This window comes from Perognathus longimembris, chromosome 28 (assembly GCF_023159225.1).
Source record: "Perognathus longimembris pacificus isolate PPM17 chromosome 28, ASM2315922v1, whole genome shotgun sequence".
Taxonomy (NCBI): Eukaryota; Metazoa; Chordata; class Mammalia; order Rodentia; family Heteromyidae; genus Perognathus; species Perognathus longimembris.
The window spans coordinates 81,217,982-81,242,872 of NC_063188.1; the positions used below are offsets into that span (position 1 = coordinate 81,217,982).

At 40.4% G+C, this 24,891-nt stretch overlaps 1 long non-coding RNA gene across 3 annotated transcripts in view; it reads left to right on the forward strand.

Annotated features, from left to right (window-relative positions):
* Positions 1 to 7,974: 7,974 nt before the first annotated feature.
* The window catches only part of LOC125343389, a 76,992-nt gene continuing 60,075 nt past the window's right edge, over positions 7,975 to 24,891 (forward strand). For 2 of the 3 annotated variants that reach the window (XR_007209327.1, XR_007209325.1), the window contains exons 1-4: positions 7,975 to 8,132; positions 8,914 to 9,018; positions 10,031 to 11,687; positions 13,842 to 13,891. This is a non-coding gene — a long non-coding RNA (uncharacterized LOC125343389). The remainder of the gene's footprint in view (positions 8,133 to 8,913; positions 9,019 to 10,030; positions 11,688 to 13,841; positions 13,892 to 24,891) is intronic. The other variant, XR_007209326.1, reaches the window with a different exon arrangement.

The following is a 24,891-nucleotide window of genomic DNA, read 5'->3' on the forward strand; positions in this document are numbered from 1 at the left end:
GAGTAATATACAAAGGAGGTGGATTTCTGATATGGCTATGGGTTTATAGTGGGGTCGGTCCCAGGCATACATTTTAAAATGAGTTCCTCACTGGCAGTAGCAGCCCTGGAATTTCTATTAAGGAAGACAATAAGGTATAGGAGCTGATTTGATTGGAATTCTGGAATTCAGAGGTGTTGGGGGCTGCACTTGGAGGTAGGTAGTCTTTCTCGAATTTATATTTGCATATCAAATTCATATTTATTCATGTTGAATATTTTAAGAAGATAGCTGAGGAGATGAGAGTCGCTGGAGCTTGCTAGAGAGAATGCAAGATGTCATCCCTGACCACTACTACATGACCCTTTAGGGCCACAAATACTATCTGGACTAGAAGCAGTAGAAAATAAGGTTCTCAGAAAAATTTTGTTTCCATATGACAGTCCTATATTACCTTAGAAATAGGTAGGATTTTACCTTATATAAACTTATTTTACAGAAAGCTCCAAAACTGGGCTGGGGATATGGCCTAGTGGCAAGAGTGCTTGCCTCGTATACATGAGGCCCTGGGTTCAATTCCCCAGCACCACATATACAGAAAATGGCCAGAAGTGGTGCTGTGGCTCAAGTGGCAGAGTGCTAGCCTTGAGCAAAAAGAAGCCAGGGACAGTGCTCAGGCCCTGAGTCCAAGCCCCAGGACTGGCCAAAAAAAAAAAAAAAAAAAAAAAAAAGAAAGCTCCAAAACTAAGCTTGCTTTAGATTCTCTTTTTCTTTCACGGTGTGTATGTGTGTGTGTGTGTGTGTGTGTGTGTGTGTGTGTGTGTGTGTGTGTGTGTGTGTGTGTTGGTCCTAAGGCTAGCACTCAGGGCCTAGACACTGTCTCAGAGCTTTACGTGCTCAAGACTAGTACCACTTGAGCCACAGCTCTACTTCCAGCTTTTTGGTGGTCAATTGGAGATAAGTCTCATAAACTTTCCTGCCCAGGCTGTCTTTGACCTCAGTCCTTATATTTCAGCCTCTTGAGAAGCTAAGACTACAGACAGGAGCAACCAGCACCCAGTTTCTTCCACTTTTTGCACTTGCTTTGGTTTAACTCCTAGGTGTCCCCTCTAGAATTCATGTTGAAATACAATCCCTAAAGCAATAGTGGCCAGAGATGAGGCATTTGGGAGGAGGTTAAGGCAGTGGATTTTCCTTTAGAAGGTCCTATCTTTATGGGTGTAAGTTATTTTTTGTAATTGTTGTCAAAGTGATATACAGAGGGGTTACAGTTTCATATGTAAGGCAGTATGTACATTTCTTTCTTTCTTTCTTTCTTTTTTTTTTTTTTTTTGTCGGTCATAGGGCTTGAACTCTGGGCCTGGGTGCTGTCCCTGAGCTCTTCCGCTCAAAGCTAGCCCTCTACCACTTGAGCCACAGAGCCACTTCCCAGTGAGTATGTTTCTTATCAAACTTCTTTCCTCCTCCCTCATTTTTCTCCTTCCTTCTCCCCTCCCCAATGCTCCCCCCCCCCCATGAGTTGTACAGTTGGATTACGGCATATCGCTTTGTAAGTATTGCTATTGCATTGGTTTGTCTTTTATCCTTTGTCTCTCCATTTTGATGTTCCCCTTCCCTTCCCTAGTTCAAGTACACATACATACAATACCCAGGGTACAGAAATTAGTAACAGTGACATCAGGGGTAAAACCCTGGGGAAAAAAAGAGAGAAGAAAGTGGCATAATATCAGATGGTACATTGAAAATAACAATGACAATGGAAAACCACTTATTTCCATAACTTGGAGTTCATTTCACTCAGCTTCATCTTATATGGTCATATGTACATAGCTATTGAGCTATTGTGATCTTCTGCTAGAACTATCCTAGACAAGGGCCCTATATCTAAAATATACATAGAATTCAAAAAATTAAGTTCCTCCAAAACAAATCCTAAAAGACACAACTGCCCTAGTTTGCAGAACTATGAAAAATAAATGTCTAGCTGGGCATCAGTGGCTCACACCTATAATCTTAGCTACTCAGGAGACTGAGATCTGAGGATCATGGTTTGAAGTCAGTCTGGGCAGAAAACTCTCTGTGAGATTCTTACCTCCAATAAACTACTCAAAAAAAACTGGAAGTGGCACTGTGGCTCAAGTGGTCAAGAGCTAGGCTTGAGTAGCCTTAAGCACAGACAGGCTCAGGGACAGCACCCAGGTCCTGAAATCAAGCCGCATGAACAGACTAAGGCAATGCTCTACCCAAACCTTCACTTAGTTCTTGCTAATCTCAGCCTCTCACTTAACTTGGCATAAGTACGTGCGGAGGAGACTATGAGTTGTGTGTCCTATTAGGCAATGAGAAGAAATAATAATGAACTGGGTTGTGGTCACATTGGGAACTGATGTGAGTTCAGGCTTGGAAGTCTTTAAGACTTGTTTATATTTTAATTTGGAAATACTAAAGACCAAAAGTTTCAATATTTAAGAGGGAATAGGTATTCCAACCCAGTGACTAGAGGTGGAATTGAACCAGTGGGGGCATATTTGAGCATTAGTAGCATAGGATGTGCAGAAAACTCCATCATACCACTTAGGTATCACATAATCTCAAAAGAAAAGAAAAAAGTCTCCAAGATTCTTTGAATATTTTAAGATGATATGACTCTATGATTCTATATTGTAACAGAGTTCCATTTGAGAAAACTCACTAAGTAAATTCTCAAGATTCTTTCTGATTTCTGGAGGATACTACTCTGCCATAGTTCTTCATGTGTAAAAATGACTGTCTTATCAATCTTATGCATGCTGTATTTGAACATCTCCTTTGTACTGAATGGAAGTCAAGAGTTAAGGATGATTCCTGGGGTATATGGCTTTCCTAAGGCAACAGAGTAACTCAAATTGGATGGCTGAAAACAATAGAAATGTCTTGCTTCACAGTCCTGGGGGCTAGAAGTCCAAAATCAAGGTATTGACAGAACCATACATCCCCTGAAGCCTTTAGAGGAAAAATCTTTTCTGTGTCTCTGATTTTGGGAAGTCCCAGACATCCCTTGGCTCATATCAGCATAAGTTCAGTGTCCCTTTGCCTTGACATGACCAACTTCCCTGTACCTGTCTGCCTCCTTTTCTTGTAAGCTGGCTAGTCATTTTGGATGAAGGGAACATTCTGCTCAAGCACCAACTCATCTTCTTTTGTGATGGCCTCTGCAAAGAACCTATTTCCAGGTAAGGTGGCATTCAAAGTCGCCATGAGTTAGAACTTCAGCTTAGATGGCCAACATACATTTCTATTTTTTGTTTGTTTGTTTTGAAAAAAATCAACTTTATTTTCTCTATGTTTAAAAAAAATAGAACCAGCTATTAATTTTTGCTGAGAAAATGCTTCTTTTGGTGTGTACATCTAAATTTCTGCAAAGGTGATCTGGTTACTAATTTTATCTCAAATGCATTCATAAGCCAGATCCATGTGTGACCGCCCTTTACAGAAGTTAATTACAGTTGCCACTACCATTGTATTCTTAATTCATTTACCCTTCTTCTCTTACCAGCTCCTACACACATCTCAACTGCCAGCTTCCTGGTATTTATTTTGTTGGGCTATGAGTTCATTTTTCTAAGGAATTATGATAGGATTATGATTCTTCTCTGCATATACCATACTTTGGTAAATAAATTTGTGTATACTTGCATATGACCTCATATGTATTTACTTTTTATTAGTTCTAGCTTCTCCGTATTCTACATATGAGAGAATACATATTTTGTTTGTCTACCTGGGCTTGATTTATTTCACTTAAAATATTTTTTTTTCTAGTATATCCATTTCTTTGCAAAGGATGAAATACCATTCTTCCTAATGGATAAGTAAAATTCCATTGTGTAGCTATACCAAATTTTCTTGATCCATTTGTCCATCGAAAGGCATCTGGGCTATTTCCATACCTTCGCTATGGTAAGTAGTACAAAAATGAACATGAACAAGTGTCAGTCTAGATTTGTGAGGGACACAATTCCAACTTCAATACCTGGTGTCCAATAATACATTTGTTTGAGTCTAAATAGGGGTTTGACTGTCAACCATGAAACAGAACAAAGCAAAGTTGTTCACGGTGGGAGACTACTATGATTTTACTGGTTTCTCAATTGTACTAACCAGTCATACTTGTAATCACCTTATCATACTGTCCTCATTCTTGCTTGCTTCTTTAAAAAATAGAATAATATGATTAGACATTTAGTGCTAGAAATTAATAGGAAAATCTGGATCAGAGAAAGGTACTTTGTTGTGAGTGAAGTAGCAGGTATTCTTCAACTTATCACATTTCCCCCATATCATGAGAAAGCTTCCCAAAGGTTTTGTCAATGAAGGATCTATTACAAGTATTCAGGTTTATATTTAGTTTGGAATTACACACACATACTTACATATACACACATATTTCTAAGTAACTGACCTCAGAGCATCACCATTTCAATCTGAACATTATATTATATTATATATATATTATCACTATCCTCATTGTCTTGTGAGATAACTGGTGATTTATTCCCCTAACACAAGGAAATGACCCATTAAATAAATGACATTGCAAATTTGAATCAAAGATGATGCCCACAATCCTAAACAACCAAAGTAAAGAAACTTACTTCATACATTTCACAGAGCCAAAAAGGAAAATAGCAGTGTTGTCTCATCATTTCCCTGTAATGCTCAGTTATAATTATAATATTATAATAGACAAGGAGAAAAACTGCATTATGTTCAGATTTACAGCCCAAAGAGTAAATAGACCAGATATTACTAATAGCATTATCAGAAGACAATTTCTCAAGAGAGTAAAGTTAACACGTTATGAAACCTTTGGCTGTGGTTCATGCAAAATCAGAATCAAAGACACCAATAAAGTGAAATTGTTAGAACAGAAATTCATGTTTTGTTTCAATGTCATTATTTGGTACATGGGCTCATCAGGGTTTATATGGATGTTCCAAGGGTTTATATAGATGTTCAAATTTGTCCTTATCAGTGTCAACAACATGGATAAAGAACTTTTGAAACTCAATGGAGGTGGACACAGGATTTCTTGGGGACAGTAGGAGTGTACCGTGTAAAAACATATTGAAACATCAGTGAAAACTCCTCAATAATCCAGGAACTAAATGTGAAATGTAATAGTGTTTGGTCAGTGGAGCAAAGCCTTTGTTGTGGTGAAAGAAAATACAGATCAAATTATGTGAATTTTACTTTTTAACCTATTTTGTAGCACAATTGGGATTTAGAAAGAATTTCAGGTGATATTTTGATGCATTTCTTTTGACCTGGACAAAATAGATTTGCTGTTTTGGTTTCCTCTTCTTTATTCAAATAGGTTACACCTTTATGGTTTGAAAAATCTGGTTGTTATTTCTTAGAATCATGCCTGCTGGACTTTTTACTTCTTCCAAATTTGGATACCTAATAATGCAGAATTCTTATCAAAGGTCCCAAGGGAGAATCTACTTGAAGGATCAACACGATTGTCAAATGAGCTATGGATGAGGGTCTGATTCTTGAAAATTAAATGAAAATAGTTGAGGTAAAGATAGATTCAATAAAGCTGAGAGAAAAGAAATGTCCTTTTGGGGAATACACAGGGCAAAGCAAATAAACAGGAACTTATTATAATTCATAAACAGTATCTAATATATAATTTAAGACCCAAAGGTCATTTAATATTAAGTCTCTTGCAACACACATGTGCTCAAAGAACCTGGCTTGCACTTGTTGCTGAAATTTCCTTGTTTTGATTTCTTGCATGTGTTTCTTGAGCCAACAAAAATGTTATACACTCACACACACACACACACACACACACACGTAAAACTGAATTTATCAGAAGCATTTACTGGGATTAATTAGGTAATAAAAGCATTTTCAAATTGCTAATTTACTAAGCAATGTTACCAGAATGATGAAATTACTTTATTTTTGTTATGATGATCAGAAGAAATACATGCAGCCTAGCCACAAAACCAAAAAGAAAAGAGGCAGCCATCATTCTTCGCATAATTACTGGCATTTGTCAAACTTCCCTTTAGAAGGGGGCCATCCATTTTTCTAAAGACTGTTTTGCCTCAGTATCTTCTTCAGAACTGTTTGTCATCCACATCAATCTCATTTACTCAGCAATACATATACTACTAATGTATTTTTTCATTAAACAATTTAATGAATTTCATTTTGGTTCAAAATGTTAATTAAAAAGTACACATTTTTCTGGGTGCTGGTGGTTCATACTTATGATCAGCAGCTACTCAGGAGGCTGAGATTTAAGGATCATGGTTTGAAGCAAGTCGGGGGAGGGAAAGTCTGACTCTTATCTCCAATTAGCCAGCAAAGACCTGGCAATAGAGCTCTGGCTCAGGTTGCTGAGTGCCAGCCTTGGGTAGAAAAATTAAGGGATAATACCCATGCCCTGAGTTGAAGCCCTAGTATCAGCACACACATGTGCACGTGCACACCCCCACCCCATAGTATCTTATTTTTATAACCGTTTTATTCTTACAAGGATTTTTTTTTAAAGGTCTTTTTGAAAAGTGGAGGCAAGAGGACTCAGAATTTGTGGCAAGGAAGATTACATAGGCAGACCTTGTTTCAAAAAAGAAAAAAAACAGGAACACAAACATCCCTCTTGATTCTCAAGTATTAGCTTAAATAACTAAATGTAAATAGAGTTGAAAAATCAGATTTATCAATGAGAAATTTAGTATCATAAGCCTTGCTTGGTTTTTGATTATTTAAAATTAACTTTTCTATCCCCTTTAAGAAAACAAAGGCTAAAAAATCATGCCGTCTAGAACCTTACTTATGTTTAGAAAGAAATTTTGGGAGAAAATTTTAAGAGGAAATAGAAAAGAATATCACACTAAAGAAAAAGCTACCAGGCCAGATATTCCAGCACCAGAAAATGAATGAGAATTTTATTATTTCTTGGCTTAAAAAAAAAAAAAAAAGCTGTCCTTTGCCATATCTAAAAATGCTGCCGACCTGGAAGGAAAAGGATCCATTTTTCCCTAAATAAGTACATTTAGTAATTTCCATGAAACTGACATTTTAGAACTATGGCAAAAAGCCAAATTAAAACTCAAGGGTTCCTAATCCCTAAATTCTGAGCCTGTTTTAGGAAATACCTAAAATACATTTTAAAATGAGCCAATTAATTTAATTGCAGTGGGTTTAAATAACACATACACACTCGATCTGTTTCTGTAAAGCACAGATGTTCGGTTATTTATATTTTGATGTTCTTTAAATTAGAAAGATGGCTTTATATATGTAATACATACATGCAAAGCAAACTTTGTTTTCAAGAGTGAGTCTGTTTTTTTTTTTTTTGCCGTTGTTAAAGGGGAAAAAAAGAAGCAGACAACAATTCTACAGCAATTAGCTTGGGAATCTTTGTTATTCAAGTCTCTGAGTATTACTGCGCTTCCGAGAGGGACAACAGCACCTGGAGGGTGTTCTGGTAGCAGAAACTAGGTGCAACCTCAGACTTGGATATCCTGGCAGATGACATGGTAATTTCTTCGGCTCCTCTCAGGCTCATACCACCCCACTTCCCCACACCCTCTCCCCCAAGGCACTATGCCCCCCTGGGGCTGTGGTAGGTACCCTGCGGAGGGAACAGTGGCTGGAAGAACGAGGACAGAGCGCTCAGTGCCCAAACGCTTGGCTGCAGGGGTGAGTACAAACAGGCGCCTGGAGGGCGAAGGAGTGGGTGGGCTGCGGGTTCAGAACACGGGGTTTGGGGCGGATCTCAGGGTCCACTACCAGCTCTCTCCTCCTCCCCGCCCCCCCCCCCCCACCCCGGACGTGAGAACTGCAGCACAAGGCGCGGGGCGCCGCAGCTCCGGGATGGGCCCGGGCAGGGATGGGCGGGCGGGGGGCGGAGCACAGCGCGGCGCGGGGCGGCGGGAAGGGGCGGAGAGCGCAGATCGGGCTCGGGCGGGCGGCGGGACGGTGGCAGAACCTGCGGGGTAGGTGGGCTATCCGGACGTGGCCGAACGGAGATCTTCGCTTCGGAAGTGCTCCGAGTCCAGTAGAGTCCGGCTGTTGCCGCCTCTTCTTAACAGTGCGAAACCGCGCACTGGTGGCTGCACTGGCTGTAGCGGCGACCGTGCGCGCAGGTGGGTACCCCAAAGCGAGGCGCTCCGACTGCCCACTCCCTCCCCCCCTTTCCTCCCCCCCTTTCCTCCCCCTCCTCTTCTCTCGCCGCGGTGCTCGGGGACCTGAGCCAGATACCGCGGTCCTGCGGCCGGAGGAAGGTACAGTATCCCCTGGCGTTCGTGCTTTAGTAGGTGAGGAAAGAGGTGCACCTTCTCTCCCCCCCCCGCTTTTTTTAGGATTTCGTCCCTCGAGTCTCCTTGTCCCCACCCCCACCCTGTCCCCTTCGGAGGAGCCAAGCACCGTGTCGTTTGCCCGCCACGAGCTTCGATGGTGTGCGCAGGTCGCCCTCCCACCCTCCTTTTCCAATCCCGAACCCAACAGCCCTCGGGACGCCCCATCGCTCCACCAGCGAGAAGAAAGGACCTGGGGAGCAAGGCAGACTGGTGGTGGGACCTGCCAAGGCGTGTGCCGGGAAGTCGGGGGGGGTGCTGGAGTTGCTGGAGTATTGTGCGTTGGTGCCGGAGGTTGCACCCAAGGGGGCTCCCCACGTTTTCAGGGCCTGGGAGAGTTCGGAGGTGGGGGGGGTAGCCGAACTTCTCTCCAAGGGCGGGCTGTGCACGTGCCCGTTGCGCCCGTGCACGTTTGGACGCGCGTTCAGTGGAGGCACGTGGGAGCGGTATTGGGGGCATGGCGAGTCCACCCCCCCCCCCCCGCTTCGCAACCCGCTTGGGGTGGCCCAGCGCGAGTTCGGGCGTTTAGAAGGAAAGGAGAATGTTTTAGAAGAATGAGTGTCCGTCCTAGGGTGAAGCAAGAGGTGGAGAGTGACTCAAGGAGACCTGATTTTCTTGAATTTTCTGCAATTCTGTAAACCCCAACAGGCTCTCCAGGCGTTAAAGTAATTTGCGGGTAAGTGGGACGGATCTCTGGTGTGGGTAAAGAAGCCCAGTGGAATCCGGGTTCTCTGGCCCGGCTGGCATTTGAGCTGGGTGTTTTCTGGCAGTTTCTCTCCTAGAAGGTGTGTGTGTGTGTGGGGGGGGGGGTCCCATGTGTTTTTGGCCTAAGGTTCTGGGTTAAGGCACTTGTCCTGGGTAGACGGTGGGACTCTGAGGAGGTAAAAAGCTCCCTCCCGCGGTGTGGTCTCTTTCCTCCTGAGAGGAGGGCGCGCACACTCACACGCGCGCGCACACACACACACACACTCACACAAGCCCCTCTTTCTTCTCACGACTGCTTAGACTCTGATATTTGCTTATATATTTTTACTCCTCTCTTCTTTTCCTGACTTAAAAAAATAGATTTTTTTTTTCCAGGAAAAATCTGTACCTAAATCCAACGGGTGTTAGGAAACTTCTCTTCGTATTCATTCATATTCAGATTAGGGATGAGGCATTAAAATGAAAATAGCCTACCACACTACTGTTTCACTTCGACAAAGCTCTAGTTTTGGTTGCGTAAATTTGGTAAATTGAAATATCTTGTCTTTTGAAAAATGTTAAGTAGATGTCTTAAGACTTTGTGGTAATGTATCTTAGACGGGGGTCCTTCCTCTTTTTTCACTGAGGTAATTTACAAAATTCTTAATGTCTGGATTAACAAAGTGGGCAAGATGTCTCCTAATTTTAAGCGACAGGTCTTGAGATGGCTGTTAAGTTGGGTTTGGGGACTCTTGTTCTCTTTAATGAACTGATGAGAGTATTGTGTATTTGACTTGGGACCTTGGTACGTTTTAAAATTTAAGTAATTTTAACCATTGGTGGGGCGTGAGACATGCCTTAGAAATTTTCCTCACAGAGGAGAAAGAGTACTTTCGTCTTTTAGAGCACATATTGCCCCCCCTCCTCCAGTTTGTCCCTGTTAGATGCCTGGAAAATATGCATTGTTGAATCAGGCATGGCTTATTTCGCTTTTATGTCCACAGGTGGCAGTGTAGAAGCCAAACCAGGGGCTTCCAGAAGTGATTGTTGAAAAATAGAGTTGAATGTACAAGCACAGGAATCTGAAAAACAACAAAAAACAAAGCCCGTAACCACAGGTATGTGGGGGAATTAATCCACCTACCCAGCTTTATAATGAATTGCATCCAGTAAAGCTAACCCATTTGCTTTTATGCTCAATATTTTGACATTTATATAGACTTTAATAAAGGGAAACACGAGAAGGTAATTGTAGAGAAGAAAACAACACTAATCTAGTTTAGATAATATATTCAAATAAAAATACTGCCTTTTTGTTACCAGACTTTACTGTTCTAAAAGAGAAACCATTTCATCTTGGAGATTATGAATCTTTGCTTTTAAAAATCAATTGTTTTGAACAGTTTTCATTTGGGGGTGCTGTAATGAGCTGATATAATTGCAATATCTGCCTTTAATAAATAAAACTGCAGTTTTGTTAACTTGATGACACCTAGATAAGGAGTTTAGACATGTCAGGACATTTCTTTTAAAGTAGCCTTTCTGTTTTTAGCCTTCTTGTCACTTTTCTCCTACTCTAGGGCTGTTTTTCTAGCCTACTAATTTGCTCACTTAATTGAAATAAGGATAGGTTATATGCAGATCAGAGACAATCAAGTTTGTGGAGTTATTCAGTGTGACATCAAAAGGATTTGACTGATTATCATTACAATGTGAGGTTTGCATATTAAGGTACTTAATATGCACATTGTTATGAATGGTTGAAGAGAAGCCAGGGAAAGGGAATGAGTTCACCTTTCTGTGAATTTTTGTTTTCTTTCGGGAGAGTGGCACTTTCCCAGGAAAGCTGACATTCCTGTTGGCTGTGTAAGGGTCAGACATCAAAATGGCTGCTCTCATAGAAATCAAAATGAAGGTTTCTGTACTAGGGAGAAGGGGGGAGGAGGTACACATTCATCACAGTGTAGAAATGTAATGGGAGCTTCAGATTTTATTTCATTATTAGGTTTTAAAAAATAAAACCCTAGAGATTTGCAAATGCCAGGCAAGTCCTCTCTCTACCACTGAGCCACAACTTAGCCCTACTTTGTGGTGTTTGACATTTTGCTTTTATAGCTGGGGAGGGATTTGTTTAGCCCCTGCTGATGAGGGTATAAAACCAAACTGTTCTTGAAGGTTAAAACAATTAAATTGGACACTTAACTAGCAGAAAGCAAATTGAGATAGCTTGTCTTTTGAAAAATAAACCAAATGAAGGCAGAAAGATTATCATTCTCAGGACAAGAGCGGACTCAGTAAAGCTTGGACATTTAGGAACAGTGAAATTTCCTTTGGATAAGACTTCAACCAATCATCTGACTTCAGGAAACTGGGAAGTAACTTATGATCCCCATCTTGTCTGGGAGGAATGGGGGACTAATCTAAGGTGGAAAGGGAAAAAAGCAAGGTTAACATTTTTTTTTAATTATAGCATGCTCACAGAGACAGGTGCCTTATAAATATTTTACATTTGAAATATAAAAAACATACAATAAAGTGTGCAGTATACTAATCTAAAGTACACTGTTTAAGTTATGTGCACATATACTAGGTTACAAATCAAGACATTTCCAGCCTCTTCGAAGATTGCTGTCTAATATTCATCTCACCTCCAACATGAAGGTAACCATGTTACATTTTTTTAAAAAAGAAAACTGCTGTTTTGCCTGTTTTTAGGCTCCATATAAATAGAATCCTACCGTAGGAGCTTTGTGTATGTTTTACATATCTAGAAGATTCATCCATGTGGTTGTGTGGATTGGTCATTCCTTCTAATCAATTGTTGAGTAGGAATTGAATTGTGTGGATATGCCACAATTTATCTATTTCCCTGTTATACCTTGGATCACGTCTAGTCTTTTGCTAACACAAATAAAGCAGTTCTGAACATGCTTGGCTGTGTTTTTTTTTTATGGAAATCTCCCCTCATTTCTCTGGGCATAAACCTAGGAGGATTGTAGGACCGTATAGTATTTAGCTTTAGTAGATAATGCCAGTTCCCAAATACTTGTATGAATTTTAGTCCCACTATTAACATAGTCCCACATTCTACCCATTCAGCTTTGTTTTGTCAGCCTTTTTTCTGTTTTTTTTGTTTGTTTGTTTGTTTTGTGCAGTCCTGGGACTTCAACTCAGGGTTTGGGCACTGTCCCTGAGCTTGTTCAAGGCTAACACTCCATACCATTTGAGCCCTATTTCGGTTTCTAGCTTTTTGGTGATTAATTGGAGTTAAGAGTCTCTTGGGCTTTCCTGCCCAGGCTGGCTTTGAACCATGATCCTCAGATCTCAGACTTTTGAGTAGCTAGTATGATAGGCATGAGCCACTGGTACCCATTTATTCTTAAATTTTCATTTTAGGCAAGCTGTTGCTCTGTTACTGAGGCTGCTTTGGAATTCCTGGGCTTAATAGAGCCTCCTGCCTCCTCTTCCCAAGGAGGTGAGACTATAGGTGTACCATGCACCCCTGTGCCTGGCTTATCTATATTCTTAAGATATTTTGGTGAAACAAGTATTTTGTTTTTCAAAATGCCTATTTTAAGTTGTGTTAAAATATACATACTTGAAGTTTACCTTTATTTTTTTGAGGTAGTGGGGTTTGAATTTGGGGCCAAACACTTGCTATTCAGGTTCTCTGCTTCTTGAGTCATGGCCCCAGCCTCAATTTGCCATCAAAACCTCTTTTAAAAATACTTGTGCCAGGGCTGGAAATGTGGCTTAGTGATAAAGTGCTTGCCTAGTATACATGAAGCCCTGGGTTTGATTCCTCAGCACCATATAAATAGAAAAAAGCCAGAAGTGGTGCTGTGGCTCAAGTGGTAGAGTGCTAGCCTTGAGCAAAAAGAAACCAGGGATAGTGCTCAGGCCCTGAGTTCAAGCCCCAGGACTGGCCAAAAAAATTCTTGTGCCAGTATTGTGGACTCTCTAACTTGGCTTAGTTGCTCATAGTAAGTGCTCTACCACTTGAGCCATACCTTCAGCCTGGCTTTATGGCAGATAATTGACAATAGTCTCACTGACTTTCTTCCCCTGGCTATCTCTGAATTGTAATCCTTAGATCTCAGTCTCCTAAATAGCTAGGGAATTACAAACATGAGCCATTGGCACCTGGCTCATCTTAATCATTTTAAAGCATACATCACTTACATTCACTTTGTGTGGTTATCCTCACCATTCATTTTTAGGACTCTTTGTCTTAAAATGAAACTGTGGAGGCTGAGACTTGAAGGATGGAAGTTTGAAATCAGCCTGGACAGAAAAGTCTGAGAGACTTTGTCTCTAACTAGCAAAAAGCAAGGCTGGAAGTATGGTTCAAAGTGGTAGAACATCGGCCCTGATTTCAAGCTCTGAAAATATGCCCCATTTTCCACCGCTCTCATTCCCTGGCAACCATGACTATTGTACATTCTGTTTATATGAATTTGACTACTCTAAGTACCTAAGTAGAATTTTACAGCATTCCTTTTGCAAGGGCTTATTACACTTAGCATGCCATTACTCAACAATGCTGTACATCTTGATACACAGTAAGGCTACGTAGCAGTCTATTGTGTGGGCATATGATGTCTTCAACTGTTATAGACACTTAAATAGCTTCTACCATTTGACTGTTACGGGTAATGCTGCTATACATGTGGATGAACAGGTAGCTCTTTGATAATCTACTTTTTTTTTTGAGATACATACCTAAAGTGGGATTGCTGGGATAATTCTACTTGTAATGTTTTGAGAAACTTCCAAGCAGTTTACAGTGTCTACCGTTTTAATTTATTTTTATAGTAGCCTTCGTAAGAGTGTTTGGTACTTGTGATCTTCATGTGCATTTCCTGGTGAGTAATGATATTGAATGTTGTATTATATGCTCATTAACATTTAAATATTTGCCCATACATTTTTTTTAAGACAGGATCTGACTAGTAGCCCAGGCTGGCTTTGAACTGGAGCTCCTCCTGCCTTAGCCTTCTAAGTCTAGGATTGTAGGTGTGTACTACTGTGGACAGCTTTTTTGCCTACTTTTGCATTTTTTTCTTCTGTAAGAATTCTCTTATGTTTGTTAGAGGTATGTATTGCAAATCCTGCTGGGTATGGTGGTGTTCATCAGTAATTCTAGCACTTGGGAGATTGAGATAGTCTTGTTGAAGCCATCCTGGGCTACACAGTGACATTTTGCCTCAATATCTTTACACAATCTGTGCTTTTCCCTTTTACTGTTTTGTTTTTTCATATATACCCTTTTGATTTGTTGGGGGGAGCATTAATAGAGATTAACTCAGAGGTTTGAACTCTTGCTTGGCTTTTATACTTTGAGTGGTATTCTACCACTTGAGCCATGCTGACACTTTTTTGCTTAGTTAATTGGAGTTAAGAGGCTGGCTTTGAACTGTGATCCTTAGCTTCCAGAGTATCTGGGACTACAGGTGCAACCTATTTGTGTTTAGATTGATAAGATCAATGAAGTCCAATGTCATTTTACCCCATTTATAGCTGTTGCTTTATTGAAATCTATTTAGGAAATTTTGGTGTACTTTTTTCTTCCCCTCCTACTCCCTTCTCTTCCTACCTCACCTGCTAGCAGTGCCCCCTGTGGCAGGTAAAGTGGGATTCCAGTTTCCTGGATGAGACCCTAGCTTACCACAATGAGGTCTGTCTCCATTCAGTATCAAGGCTGCTGCACATGGCAGTGGAAAGTACAGTTTGTCCTTGACCATGAGGCAGCCCTCCAAAGTGCTAAGCATGTGGCCCTATAGCTACCCCCAGCCACCCTAACCCCTGAGTCTGGGGTAGATGCTGCCATCACAGGAAGTGGAGGTGGGGGCTGGCCCTGGAGCCTCTAGGGTTCTATTGTAACTTTTGGGAAATATGAATATAATTTTCTTTGAGAGATACAGTGAATTAGCGACTACACTATTTAAAATGGCCGGGACTCTAGAAAGGTTTTGCCTTTTTTTTTTTTTTAAGGTTTTTGAATGGTTACCTGTACATTTATATACCTTATCCACATTCCTTGGAAGTGATGTGAAACCATATTTTTAAGGTGGAGGTTTTGACTGACCTGAAGTAATGTATGGAATTTTTGGTTTCAGAGTTCCAAAGAGTTTGAATTTCAGCTGCTCAGTCTGTATACACATATTTCAAAGAGGGGCTTCTAAGAAGAGAAGTTTGATATTTCTTTGTTTACAAGTGACACAAAAGGAATTTGGGAAACATGTTTTTTCAGTAAGATCCATGGACAAAGACATTCTTGCTCAAGCGGCCCCTGCGGTCACATACCCCTAATGATGTGTACACTCAGTTCCTCTAGAATGGCAAAAACCCAAAGAGAATGTTGACTTAGCTACAGGAAAGAAGGACAATAAGGATGGATATCCAAAGTTTTAAGTATGTAGTATGTAATCATGCTTATGAAGGATTATTTCCCTCCCCTCTTCTATCCCCATGAGCTACTACTGCTCTTTCCAGCTGCTTCTTCAGCTGGAATGTGAATCCCCTCTAAACTTCTGCTATTCAGTCGCTTTTTCTCTGTTCCTTCTTTCTGTGTCTTTCCTGAGTGCTCTGAATTCACATTCACTTTCGAACATTCACATTCTTTTTTCATGAGCAAAGCTGAAGGACAGATGATCTCAAGTTCCATAGACCAGCCCTTGGGTTCCATAGTGAGATCTCATTCCTATCAAAATAAAACAAAAACATTCCCAAGTTCCTTATTTGGGCCTCCTACTAAGTGTCTCTCAACTCAGAATCCTGGTATACAACCTTAACTACTTCCAGATCTACATTTTTTTTGTTTTTGTGTAGGTTGTGGGGCTTGAATTCAGGGCCTGGGTGCTATCTCTCAGCTTTTGTGCTCCAGGCTAGCACTTTACCACTTGAGCCTCAGCTCCATTTCTGGCGTCTTTTTGGTGCTTAATTGGACCAGACTGCCTACCTGAGCTGGCTTCAAACTGGCATGAGTCACTGGTGCCCAGCCAGCCCTACATTCTTAACTGCCTCCTGGGTGTCATCTCCCAGTGGATGCCCTACAAGTGCTTTTCATAGGAAACACAAGTTGTTTCTCTCCTCCAGTCCACTCTCTTCTCTCCTGCCTTAATTTATTTACCATGCACATAGCAGGTTCTAAAGTAGAATCTTGGCAGTGTCTTCATTCCTCCTACACAACTTCTCACCCTCACAGTCCATATTTAATTGGTTGTCAAGGTTTCTAAGCTTTCCTCTAGGCTCTGAAACAGCTTTCAAAGCTATCTTATCTTCTCTTTATTCACTATCTTGTAGTTTAGGCTCCTTAATCCCCTTTTAGGATGCAGTAATAGCCTCCCAACTAGTCACCCTGATTTGTACTCTTGCCTCTTTATCTTCCACTTGTCATCAGCTTTCTTTTCTTCAGATTTAATCATGGCATTGCCTCCTTAAAGATGATATGTAGCTTTCTACTGCCCACAAGAGGCTTTCATTGCATGATTTACAATATGAGACCCTTCCATCTGTTTTTCCTGCTCCATCATCTGCCATCTCCTCCCCACACTCCATCTGTCCAAAACTATTTTCCGTTCCTAGAACATTCCTTGAGTTCTTGCACTCATGCTTTTGAACATGCTGTTTCTTCTGGCTTTTTTCTTCTGTAGTGCTAGTAATGGATCCTAGGACCTTGAGCATTTTAGGCAAGTGATCTACCACTCATGTGTAGCCTCAGCCTGTATCTTCTGATGTCTGTGCTTTTCTACCTTGTCTTTCATTCATCATCATCATCATCATCATCATCATCATCATCATCATCGTCATCATCATCATCATTATCATCATCATTGTTTCATTTTGGGAGACAGGAGGTAGAGGATCTCATTATATACCACAGGCTGGCCTAGAACTTGTCTTGATCTCTCCGGAGCTCTGGGATTTCAGGTGTGCATTGTGGCCTAATGGGACACTTTGACCTTTTCTATCATCTTAAGCATATCTTGTTACCATTATGACTATTTTCTAGATATGGTTGTGTATTAACATTTGTGTCCTCAGGGGAAGTGTGGTCTTTAGTAAAGTGTGTATAGAATAACGAATTAAGGAATAATTGATAACTTGCTGTATCAGTTTTACTGCTCAACAAACCAGCACCGTATCAGTCTAGTTCATAATGTTTAGACACTGCTCCATTCGTAAGGAAATGGAAAGACTTGGAAAAAATTACACTAAGCAAAGTAAGCCAGACCCAAAGAAATATAGGTTGCATGGTTTCCCTCATTTGTAATAATTAGAATGTGCCTACAAATCTACAAGAAAACCCAAAGGTTAGTTCATAAATTCAGGCCACTACCATTTTTTTGGTCTTGATTTTTGTGGCATGATAGTTTGAGGAGGACTCAGCTGGAGGCGGGGATTATGGGATCTTTGGATCTGAGTAGATCTTCTGACTTTTGGGTAGAAATGACCTGAACCAAGTTTACGTGTCTTAAGATCTGCAGAGTGGGTTAGTGACCGGCACTTCTAGCATGACCACAGCTCCTTGCTGCTCTACGTGGCATCTAGTGAGTTCCAGGTAGTCCATCCTTGCTCATACTTTGGCTGACAGGATTCTCTGCACTTAGAGAGTGCAAGTGCATGCCAGGCTGTTTGTATTCAGGTCCACATTGCACTGACAAAAGGTCAGTACGTCTGGATAGATGTTAGCCAAAGCCAACCCTGATTCAGGAGGTAAGGAAAATAAATGCCAGTTTTTTGTGCTGGTACTGTAGGTTGAACTCAGGGACTGGTCACTGTCTAGTGTAATAACACTTGAACCATGTCTGTTTCCAGCTTTTATTTTTGGAAGTTAATTGGAGATGAGAGTTTCGCAGACTTTCCTACCCAGGCTGGCTTTGAAACATAATCCTTATATCTCAGCCTCCTGAGTAGCTAGGATTACAGGTTTGACCAACCATGCCTGTCTGGCAAAATGGCCATTTCTGAAGAGAAGAAACTTCAAGAAATATGGAAATACACAGGAGAGCAAATGTAGGCATTTTTGTAAGAAAAGATCTTGGGTTAAGGAGGGCCCAGAAGATAAGTTCCACTGAATACTGGGTCTAGCAGTACCCAAAATGGCTTAGCACCCTCTATTGGCCTTCCTCTTATATCCTCCTGCCTCCCCCCCTCTCTTTCTTCCCACTCCTCCCTCTCCCTCTGTCTCTCTGTCTCTCTCTGTCTCTCTCTCTTTCTCTCTCTTTCCTCCCTCCCCTCCATCCCTCCTCCCTCAGGTTTGAACTAAGTGTCTCATGCTTGCTTAGCAACACCCTCAGTCCAGTCCTTATCATTTGTCTGAATTATATTTAAGATAGTCCAGTTTCCTTTTGGCCTTGATATTCTGGGCTGGCCATATGGAAGTATCACTGGTATTTGATAATGGAAAGAACTCTTAATACTGGAGAAAGGAGAAACCATCTCTTTAGCTTCTTCATTCTGGAAGCTGCTGTAAACAGCCCTTGACAGAGAGTCTTTTTATCATGGAACATCTTTAAGTGTTTGTCATTATTTGTTTCTGGAATTTAATGTAAGAAGTATTTTCTGGGAGAGTATTAGGAAATTGAGTTTTGATGGACTAAGGCTGTTCGTCTGTGTTTTTCTTCAGCACGGATGAACATTTCAGGTTTATCCAGTTTTCAGTATTGTTTGTTTTCCAGTTATTATAAGCTACTCAATGGGAGCATAAATTTAAATGCTCTTCATTAGACTCTTATTCATGGTTTCTTTTAGGATTAGGATACATGAAGAGTCAATGTAGCTGTATGTACTTGTAGGAACAGTTAAGAAATATGCTAAAACAAGGTTGAGTATGAGTCAAGCAGCAGAATACCTGCTTAGCAAGTGCAAAGCTCTGAATTCAAACCCTGATATCTCTTTAAGAAAATTAAAGCTGGATACTAGTGGCTCACACCTATAATCCTAGTTGCTCAGGAGGTTGAGATCTGAGGATTGAAGTTTGAAGCCAGCCCACGCAGGAAGGTCCATGAGGCACTTATCTCCAATTAACCAGCAAAAAACCCCCAAAAACAAACAAACAATAAAACAGAAATAGAGCTGTGGCTCAAGTGGTAGAGTACTAGCCTTGAGTGAAAAAGCTAAGAGATAGTGCCTAGGTCCTCAACTGAAGCCCCAGTACTAGCACATACACACACAAAAATTAAAACATTTGAAGTTTTTCAGAGATATATCAGTGAAGTTCATATTTACTTGAGTATAATTTTAAATAGTTGACAGAAAGCAGAACTGGGGCCATGGTTCAGTGATAGAACAATTGCCTAGCACACTGAAAGCCCTAGGCTCCACCTCCATTTGCACACAGAAAATAAGACAGATAAAAGTTTTACTCTTTTTTTTTCTGGTTCTGGGGCTTGAACTGAGAGCCTGAGCTGTCCCTGGCTTCTTTTTGCTCAAGGCCATCCCTCTGCGACTTGAGCCACAGTGCCACTTCTTGTTTTTTCTATATATGTGGTGCTGAGGAATTGAACCCAGGGCTTCATGTATGCGAGGCAAGCACTCTACCACTAGGCCATGGGCACTGTAGACCAATTTAACCAATGTGTTTCAGAAAAATTTTTCCTAGGGTAGTATGTGAGGAAAGTTTTATATTAAGCTCTTAATCTCTGTCATGTTTGAAATTAGCCTTCAGATATTTTTCTCTCACTTTTGCAGACTCTTGGGAGTTAAACATACCAACAGTGAAGCAAACAATAAACAAATGAACAAATAGAAAAAAAAAGTCTTACTCAAACACCCATTTCTCCCATTCCTTGAGAGGTAGATAAGCTGTTAAGAGAGGAAAAGGCATTTAAAGGGCTTTTAGGATCCCTCTTGATCACATAGTGACCACTTATTCTTACCACTTTTAGATTATCCACCTCCATGGCTAAAGGCATGAAAAACCCACAAGCGGAAGAGACGTCTACAAAAATCTGTTAATGAAATAGAATTATAACTCACAGAGTAGTGTACACTTGTAATCCCATCACTCAGAGGCTTGGGCTGCAGGAAGATAAGTTTGAAGGCACCTGGGGTATGTAACAGGACCCTAGCTCAAAAAAGACAATTAACAAAGTCCTAACATTGGTTAAAAATGTCTTCAGAAATGTGTCAATGATATCTCTCCCTTTCATAGCCTGTTTTGAACACAGAAATTGGTTATGCTATTTCAGAAAGTACCTTTTCATTTTTTTGTCTTTTAGTATGCTTTACTTCATTTCTTTAGAGGATAAAAGATTTACCTCCTATCTTTCCACACCCTTCTATGTATAACGTTTGTTTTTTACTTATGATGTCCACATAAGCTTGGATGGCCCTTCTTCAATATTTTTAGAAGACCACAGAAATTTGAGTTGGTAAGTAGCAACTTTTTCATCTATTAACTACTTGATCACACAGGTATTTTAAGATGGAAATAAGATACTAATTGAGATTGTTCCTACAGGTAGGTACCCATTCTAGGTACCCATTCTGTTTTCTTAAAAGTGCTTCTCAACATGTTGTGTCATGGGAAATCTTAACATTCTATTTGCTAATTTACAAATACATAGCATATATGTACACAGTAATTTCTATACTGTAAGATGTGTGCAATGTATAAATTCACAAATGAGTGTACATATGTACTGTGCCACTACTAGCATTTTCTAAGAGCTACATGTGGATCATGAATATAAGAAACTCATGGAGGATGGTGACTGAATTCTCTCGAGAATTACTAGCTAAGTATATTGAGGGAAGGTTATGATAGAGAAATGATAGAGAATTCAAGGTTTTAGAAGAACCTGTGGTGTTAGAAAGAATGGAGTTCATGGACACACTTGGCTTTTTTTGTTTTGTGTTGGTACTGGGGGTTTGAACTCATGGCCTGAGTGCTGTCTCAGCTTTTTTGCTCAAGGTTAGTGCTCTACCACTTGAGCCACAGCTCCACTTCTGTTTTATTGGTGTTTAGTTGAAGAAAAGGGTCTTGCAAATTTTCCTGCCTGAACTGGCTTTGAACCGATATCCTCAGGTCTCAGCTTCCTCAGTAGCTAGGATTACAGGTATGGGCTACTGATGTCTGGACTTTTAGCCTTTTTTTTACTTTTAAAAAGAATTTTTTGTCCTTATATCTTTTATTTATTTATTTATTAAATTTTTTTTTGACAAGGTGTGTGCAAAAGGGGTACAGTTACTTAATGGGCCAGTGTGTACATTTCTTGTGATATCTGTTAGCCTTTTTTAAAAAAACAGTTTTGTTGGGGCTGGGGATATGGCCTAGTGGCAAGAGCGCTTGCCTTGTGTACTTGAAGCCCTGGGTTCGATTCCCCAGCACCACATATACAGAAAATGGCCAGAAGTGGCGCTGTGACTCAAGTGGCAGAGTGCTAGCCTCGAGCAAAGAGAAGCCAGGGACAGTGCTCAGGCCCTGAGTCCAAGGCCCAGGACTGGCAAAAAAAAAAAAAAAAGTTTTGTTGTTGATTTTTTTTGTTTTTGTTTGTTTTTTAAGCAGCCCTAGTGTTTAAACTTAGAGCCTTGCAGTTTGTTTGGTTTGGTGATTTGGCTGGTGGTGGTCTATGACTCAGGCCATGCTTCCACCTTTGCTTTTTTGCTGCTTGTCTTGGATGGAGTTTTGTGAAAATTTCTGCTTGGGCTGGCTTCAAACCATGATGTTCAAATCTTAGCCTTCTGAGTAGCGAGGGTTACAGATGTGAGCCACTGGCACCTGATTTTACATAGATATTTTTGAACATACACAAAGGTAGACTACATGGCAATCACTCACCCTCCTGTCATTTGAAAATTCAGTCAGTATATCGGAAAGTGTTTTAAATGATTTGTGTGTTTTGTTAAGTACTGTGTTCCAAGAAGGATGTTAGCAAATTTTACTATTGTGGCAATGTTGGTGGATTTGTTTCTTTTTTTTTGTAAATTATTTATTAATTAAACGAAATTTTTTTGACAAGGTGTTGTGCAAAAAGGGTACAGTTATATAGTAGGGCAGTGTGTACATTTCTTGTGATATCTTACACCCTGTTTTTCTTTCCCTTCCCTAGGTCAGGTAGATATATATACAATACACAATGTACCAAGAACATATACAGTAGCCACGTGACCCACGCCAAAGGAAATTCGCCTAGGGCTTTAAATGTAATGTCGACATTAGACAATATGTTGACAATAGTCTTATATGAACGTACATACATAGCTTTTGAGCTATTGTATTCCCCTGAGAGGTCAATTTTTGACCTTTATATGTTGAGTAGTTGTTTGGTTTTAGTTACACAATCCTGTGGGAAATACCATTTGACAAGAAGTTTTTGGTTTCACAGACCTGGTCTCTACTGTCTCCTCTTCACCCCATCTTAACAGTCATATATCAGGGAGATCATGCCCCTTTGTTTTGTGTGTTCTAGGCTTGTCTCGCTCAACATTATTTGTTCAAGTTCTGACCATTTCCCTGCGAATAACAATATTTCACCATTCCTAATTGCTGTGTAGTATTCCATTGTGTATAGGTACCATATTTTTTGGATCCATTCATCTGTGGAGGGGCATCTGGGTTGATTCCATATTTTGGCTATTGTGAATTGTGCAGCAATAAACATGGAAGTGCGGATGTCTTTTTGATATCTTGGGACCTGCTGTTCAGGATAGATGCCTAGGAGTGGTATGGCTGGGTCATAGGGTAGGTCTATATTGAGCTTTTTGAGAAACCTCCATACTGTTCTCCAAAGTGGTTGTACTAATTTCCACTCCCACCAACAATGGAGAAGGGTTCCTCTTTCCCTGCACCCCCTCTGGCATTTGTTGTTGCCTGAGTTCAGAGTATAGGCCATTCTAACTGGAGTGAGGTGGTATCTCAGGGTTGTTTTTATTTGCATTTCCTTTACTACCAGGGATGTTGAACATTTCCTCATATGTTCCTTTGCCATTTTTATCTCTTCTCTTGTGAAGTCTCTCTTTAGCTCCTTTGCCCATTTCCTAATTGGTTTACTGGGCTTGGAGGGGCTTAGTTTTTTGAGTTTTCTGTAGATGACAGATATTAAGCCTTTGTCTGTTGTTGTGCTGGTAAAGATCCTTTCCCGTATGGTTGGCTGTCTTTCTAGTTTGGTGGCTGTGTCCTTAGCTGTGTAGAAACTTTTTAGTTTGTAGTAGTCCCATTTGTCGAGTCTCTCCCCTATTTGTTGTGCCCCTGGGACTATATTCAGAAAGTTCCTTCCTGTGCCTATAAATTCTAGCATCTTTCCTACTCTGTCCTTCAGTACTTTCAAGGATTCAGGTCTGATATTGAGGTTCTTGATCCATTTTGAGTTGATCTTGGAGCATGGTAATAGGCTAGGGTCTACTTTGAGTTTTCTGCATATGGCTGCCCAGTTCTCCCAGCACCAGTAGTTGAAGAGGCTATGTTTATTCCATTGTATGTCTTTAGCTCCTTTGTCGAATATCAGCTGACTGTAAGAGTGGGGTTTTATTTCTGGATCTTAAATTCTAATCCATTGGTCTTCCGGTCTGTTTTTATACCAATACCAGGCTGTTTTTGTTATGATGGATCTATACTAGAGCTTGAAGTCTGGTATTGTGATACCTTCACGTCCTTGGTTAGGTTGATCCCAAAGTACTTTTTTAGCTACTGTAAATGAAATTGGTTCCATAATTTCCTTTTCTGCTTATACATTGCTAGTGTACAGAAAAGCTGCTGTCTTTTGAGGATTGATTTTGTATCCTGCTACTTTGCCAAAATGGTTTATTAGTTGTAGGAGTTTGGGGACTGAGTTTTTTGGGTCCTTCAGATATAAGATCATGTCGTCTGCGAATAGGGATAGCTTGATTTCTTCCTTGCCGATGTGGATCCCTTTGATGTCCTCCTCTTGCCTTATTGCTATGGCTAGGGATTCCAGCACTATGTTGAAAAGAAGTGTGGAGAGTGGGCATCCTTGTCATGTTCCTGAGTTTAGGGGGAATGCTTTCAGTTTCTCCCCATTTAATACGATATTAGCAGTTGGTCTGTTGTATATGGCTTTTATTGTTTTGAGGAGTGTTCCATTTATTCCTGTTTTCTCCAGAGCTTTTAATAAGTATGGATGTTGTATTTTGTCAAAGGCTTTTTGGGCATCGACTGAGATAACAATGTGATTCTTGATTTTAGATCTGTTTTTGTGGTGAATTACATTGATTGATTTAAGGATGTTGAAACATCTTTGTGACTGTGGGATGATACCTACTTGGTCATGGTAAATAATTTTCTTGATCAGTTTCTGGATCCTGTTAGCTAATATTTTACTGAGGAGCTTTGCATCTGTGTTCATTAGTGATACTGGTCTGTAGTTCTCTTTTTTTGTTGGGTCTTTGCCTGGTTTGGGAATGAGTATGATATTAGCTTCATAGAATGAGTTTGGGATTTCTCCCTCTGTTTCCATTTTGCGGAAGAGTTTGAGGAGTATTGGTATTAGCTCCTCACTAAAGGTTTTATAGAATTCGTTGGTGAATCCATCTGGGCGTGGGCTTTTCTTTGTTGGGAGGTTCTTGATTACCTCCTATATCTCGCTGTAAGTTATTGTTTTATTTAGTTGATTTATTTCTTCTTGGTTCAGTTTGGGCAGTTTATACTTCTCTAAGAATTGATCCATTTCTGCAAAATTATTGTTTTTTAGTGAGTAGAGGTTCTGGAAATAGTTCCTTATGACTGTTTGAATATCGTGTGTACTTGTTGTAATTTTTCCGGTGGAGTCCCTAATTTTACGTATATGAGTCTCTTCTCTTCTTTTTTTTGTAAGTCTTGCGAGGAGTCTGTCAATTTTATTTATTTTCTCAAGGAACCAGCTTTTAGTCTTATTTATTTGTTGAATGGTCTTTCTGTTTT